This window comes from Acyrthosiphon pisum, chromosome A3 (genome assembly GCF_005508785.2).
Source record: "Acyrthosiphon pisum isolate AL4f chromosome A3, pea_aphid_22Mar2018_4r6ur, whole genome shotgun sequence".
NCBI lineage: Eukaryota > Metazoa > Arthropoda > Insecta > Hemiptera > Aphididae > Acyrthosiphon > Acyrthosiphon pisum.
In genome coordinates, this window is record NC_042496.1 from 21,597,638 (window position 1) to 21,604,153 (window position 6,516).

Sequence of the window (6,516 nt, forward strand, 5' to 3'; positions counted from 1 at the left end):
TAAGTGTCAAAGAGTTTTTAACTCAAGATGGAAACAATATTAGGATACAGCCAAGGTTGTAGGCTTTTTATTCAATTTTTTCATTTAATGAATCATTTATTTTTTATCAAATATATAATTTTATTTGTGGACTTTTATCTCATAATATATGTACCTAATATTTTTAATTTTTATTGTATTATTACTGTGTAAATTACAACCAGATTTGTCATTAACATTGATTGATTGAACATAATTATATATTTTTTATTTTTATTATTGTATTTTTAGAATATTTAAAAGAATTCTTTTACAACATTAAACATCACATATTATGAGAACGCATAGGTCTTGGGCATGTAGACAATGACGACCACAGACTAAGATATAATGGACTGGCATTGAAAAGTCTGGGGGTGTTTGGCATCTCATTGGCTTTTTCTTATATTTTAATTTCAAAGCGAGTTAAGGTCCGCACATACTGCTGCGGTAGACGGTACAGTAACGATATGGTAACGGTAACGATAAAATTGAGCTCATCGTTTTATACTCCCATTCTGCAAATGAAGGCAAAAATTAACTTTAGTTAATTAAGTTAAGTCAAGTCAACATTTAGAAAGCTATAAGTTAAGATTTAATAAACATTAAACTTCACTCATAATTATTAAGTTTTAAGTTAACACCTGGAAAAATATGAACTTAGCTCAGTCATGTAATTACTTTTTAATTTAGCCTTAAATTAAAGCATTTTGATTAGCGTAGTACTCACCTTTAGCAATGAGTACAAAATACATTGTAATTCATATTAATGAATTTAAGAAATTATAATATAATATATTAGGTTAATATATTAATATATAATATATTATATTAGGTACCTACATTTATCAGTTTCTACGAAACACTATAACACTATATACCTACAGTTCTTATACCTAGTATTTAGTAGGTATTCTTATTTACACTTAATTTATAGGAAATTTAATGAAGTGATTTTTAGAAGAGCAAAAGTATAAAGTTCGTGGAAAAAGAACAGAACAAAATATAGAATCATCAAAACTAATCACTTGTCTCACGCGTCTCGAAAATACGAATCAATTGACAATTGATCTATAAAACGCATATTTGAATTTTTTGAGATTGGCCATGATGGTTCTTAGGCGATGATATATAACTTTGGCACAAGTGAAAAGTATAATATAGATAATTTTATTAAAATGTTGTATCGCATACGAACCCCAGTACTCAGTAGTCAAAACACCACTGTAGTACCTACTACAGTGTTTCATTACATTGCTAAGAACCGGGTCAAAGATAAAGGTAATAATATATCGCCATGCCGATGTAAAACCTTAATAGACAATCGGCTAATATAAGTGGTGGAAATTAATCATTGATAAATTATTATTTACCTAATATTGTACTAAATGATTGGTAAGTATGTATTTAAATACTTTTAAAAAGTTCTGTTGGTTTTAAATACAATAAGAAAGAGCACTTTATCAAAATTGTAAGACAAACTAAAAATATTGACAGCAAAAATACAATTATTTTCAGTTATTATTACATTGACATCTAATATTATTAATTTATAATAATTTTTTGATATAAAGTTTCTTTACAATTATAATAATAAGGCAATTGGGACATTAGGTACACATACCTATATTAAGACTTGTATTATGTATCATATACACATTTACAGAAAAATTATCGTCTGGTGGGAAGGGAAGGGATTATAACAAAAATAGTTATAGTTGTCGAAAAAAAATCTTTTTGAAAACAAATCGATAGTGTATAAACCACAAAATTCCTGTATGTGTGTCTGATATATCGTACCGCACTACTGCTGCAGCGTGTGCTAGTTGTAACGAAAAACGTGCCGGTACGATATACTACCGTCCGGTAACTCATATCGTTACCCAATCAGTGTGCAAGGTCCGACGGTAAATATTCCGCACAAATAAAATATTGTTTACCGTATCGTTACCGTACCGTCTACCGCAACAGTGTGTGAGGACCTTAATGAGTATTTTAAGATTGTACAAATAATTTAAAAATACTCATAACTCGCTTTAAAATTAAAATAAAATAAAAAGCCTATGGGATGCTTTAGATAATAATCTTATATTTAAATTGTATAAGAGGTCAATTCACTCTAATTTCTAAGCTAACTGAGCTAAACGTGATCTGCTGAGCGTAAAATTTGCCTTGTTACGCACTAGTAAGACGGAGACAACAAATGTCTGCGTAGCGTCCTCTTAAGTAAATTTCTAATTATTTTCAGAGGAATTCAATTTTAATAAAATCAATAGGGTTAGGTTAGGTTCATTTTTAGACATTTTAATTTTAGCCAAGTATTACCATTTAATATTTATCATCTATAGTTTAATAAGTAAGGACAAAATTGAACAATATACTAAAGTAATGTACCTAGTTTGCCTATACAATGCGCCGGCCAACACATTATATTAATATTATGTTTGTGTATATTTTTTTTTACTTCTTTAACTGTAACAACTGTGTTATGTACGGTCGCCCACATTCCCTGTAAAATTGATTTAGATTTTGAGTGGAGCGATGAATATAATATTGATTTTACAATAATGTGTTTTTTTTAAATTAAAATTTTTTTTACGTCTGTCATCGCCTTTTGGGGCAGTAAAAATGCTTTGATTTTCAACTTTAGCGTCTTGTTCGATGAGAAAGTCGATCTATTTGGTACTTTGGGGGTCAAAAGTAAAAATTTCCCAGTAGTTTTCAAATGCGACCGATGATAGATATGTTATATTTTCAGTTTACTCAATTTGGCGCTCAGCAGTCAGGACCGTCCTTCGATAATGGCGTGTGGGGATAAATATTTTCAAAATGATATCTGATGGTGTAAAGAAAATTATAATATAAATATTCAGTGAAAATTTCATGTATATGCATCAAGAGTCAATAGTTAATGTTCGTCGTGAGCGTTGTGACTTGTGAGTTGTGGCAATGTACATCAGTGGCGTATTTACGGAGGGGTACATGGGGTCCGGACCCCTCCCATTGCTCCGTGTCTCGTACGTGTTAAATTTTGTGTTTTTACATGATTAAGAAAAACAAGTTTTATCATACAATACGAAGGATTTCGTGAAAACTTTTCATCGCTTCAATTATTAAAATGTTCAATTAATTATATCGTAATTTTTTTAGATTCTGAGTGGAATGATGAATGTATTGATTTTACAATGATGTGTTTTTTTATTTTTTTATTTTTGTGTCTGTCATCACGGTTGGGGGCAGTAAAACTGCTTCGATTTTCTTCAATAGTATCTTTTTTGATGGCAAAGTGAATCTAGTTGGTGCATTCGGGAAGTCAAAATTTGAAATTTCCAATAGTTTTCAAAAGTGCTGTGAAAAACAAAAGAAAAATTAAGGAAAAACGGGAATTTTTACACAAAATCTGTTTTCGAGAAAACTGATTTTGGTTTTTGTTGTAACTTTAAAACAAATGTCCGTAGATACATGAAATTTTCACTGAATGTTTATATTAGCATTTTCTATACACGATAAAATTTTGAAAATAAGTTGACTCTTTTTGAGCTGTTTACGGACATTCTCAGTTTTCAATTTTTTTAGTTTTTTTTTCTATAAATATCAATAAAGTTTTATCTATTGGGCCAAAAAGTGTAAAAAATTAATACAAGGCTCCTGATACATTGTTACAAAAGCAGTTGAAAAATATTAAAAATACATAGGGACAATTATTTTTTATAAGCATTTGAAGTTGAAATTTTGACAAAATTTATGAAATTTAAAATTGAATAATTATTTTGTAGTTAAAAATTTATAAAATGTTCAACTTTTATATCTATATTCAAGGATTGAAAATTTAAAACAAGATTCCACGTAAATATTTAATTCTGTTACCAAAAATTCTATGAAATACATAAGCACAGTTAATTTTTATAGTCATTTTAAGTTCAAATTTGGACGAAATTACATATTAAAAAACCTGGAATAACTATTTTAGTTATTTTGTTGTGATTGTATAATATTATTCGTGGGTACTTGAAACTTCTAAAGTATACTATTATATATCTATGATAGTATCACGGTTTTTTGCTTATGTGTAACGCGTTATAAGTACCTAATTGGTATCGTGATATGATTAATTTGGAATTTATTATAGGTACCTATTATAGGTCAATTTTTTTTTTTAATACCATAGATATAACTGATATAAGTATAATATATCTTATACCTAGATTCAGTCTCCGCTCAGAATCGTTTTTCTAATACAATGATATTCTATCATTGAATTCAAATTTAATACCATCCATTATACAGTGATCCACTTGTAACCTACTGTACAGCAGAGCGACATCCACTTGCCCACCTTTTTTTTCTATAAATTTACATTGCCAATATTACATTTTGATTTTGCACAGTATTTACATTACATTGCCAAATTCAAAATCCCCATTTGAGCAACTCCCCGGGTGGAGCTAGGAGGATGAAAAGTACTTTACGTCCTATTCTTGTATCTACTAAATGAACAAAAAACATTTTTATCTAAATTGATCGAGCTGTTACGGAGGAGTTCGTACACAAACACCGTGACACGAGATTTTTATATATTAGAACCTAATATACAAAAATCTCGTGTCACGGTGTAATAATTAGATGATTAAAAACTTAAAAATTTTACATGGACTTATAAGCTCCCCACGGCTCTGTGTTCTGAAAATGATCTGGACCCTCCCCATGACAAATTCCTAAATACGCCACTGATGTGCATAGACACAAGTACACAACTATAGACCTCTACTACGTGGGGTGTTATAATATTTCATATTTTAAAAACATAAAATTTACTGTATTTCGATATAACAATGATAGTTGGACATAAAAAAACAAGAGAGTGCTAAATTAGAACTTGGTGGGTGCTAAAGACCTTTTTTCACCTATCGGACGCAACCAGCAACCACGGTTGTAGTCTTGTAGAATTGAATTCCAATTTCCAACTGTAATATTTTTCTCTGGTAATCACTAACCATAGATATTAATGAATGAATAGGCCATGGGTAAATATGGTTGTATTAATAAAATAGAGGGAAATGTGCCGGAACGGGGAAGAGAGAAAGGCTGTTTTTTATATCATAGAGTGTTACTCTATGATTTCTTTATCATTGCCTCTCATTCTAGCAGAGGTCTTATTATTTGTATTATGTTCCTATTTTTTGTACAAAAAAAATAAAAATAAAAAAGTTTATATTATACGTATAGTGCAAGTCTATTGAATATTTAAAAAAAAAAAAATGAAAAAATATTGATTAGAATACAAGTTATTTCATTTGTCAGAACTTCGTGGGACACCCTGTATATTATGATTTGCTATATAAATATTTATTTATAAACGGATAGGTATATCCTATGCCCTATGGTAATAAAACCAAAAGTATAGTAAGTTGAATCTCAATTTGACAAATATTATACTGAAATTAAAAATATTATATTATAAAAGAGTTAATATTTTTAAAACAAATCATATTCCTGTTTATGAATCCTAACATCTTAAATGATTTTTAACTAATATATTAATATGTAATATAGGTACTAGTGTACTACAGTTATAAATTTTATGATTAAAAGTAATAACTAATAACATTATCTAGACGAAAAAAGTATAACACTGCAATTATTTACCTATATTTAGTGAGAGGTAATTTCGACGATATTAATATTACTAATAAAGTAACAAATTTGTTTAGATTTTATTGTAAAATTAAAGTATCATAGTAAGTATCTAGTCAATTTTATTATATACCACGCAAAAAATTATATCTATATACGCCATTGGAGTGAATTGACTTCTTATAAAATTTAAAGTTAAGATTATTATCTAGGCAATGTCGTGGCCTTTCTATTATATTTTAATTTTAAAGTGAGTTATGAGTATTTTATGATGTACAATTATATAATATAAGTATTTTCTTTAGGGATTTTGGATTTTTTTCCGATTACTCAAATGGCCTATCTATTCTTTAATGTTTATGCTGGTAATACCTGTGGGAATCGCGGAAAAAAAGCCCCGATAAGTATAAATATGTTAAAATTGTATTGAAAAATACATTAAAGTTACATAAAAAATCTTATAATATCATAAAAAATGTTAATTACTTACTTAAATCACATATTAAAATATAATAAAATTTAATTTAATACAAGTCTAAAATAATAAAATGTAATACTTTATACAATAGTCAATAATAAATACAATTATGGTACCTATATAATTATAATAATAATGCTAGAAATATGTAATACTATAATTAGGTACAGCTCTTTCTTAATATGTTATGAATTACGGCCGTTAAAAAGGCCTGTTTATAGGTACACCTACATATTACCTATTATTATACCAAAAAACGTTTGTTTTTATGTAATGTTCTTAATCAAAGTTCAAATTATAAGTATCCATAGTAATTTCGTATGATGAATAATTTATAATATGAAACTTTTTATATTTATCTATGCAAATCATAGAGTAAAGAATAA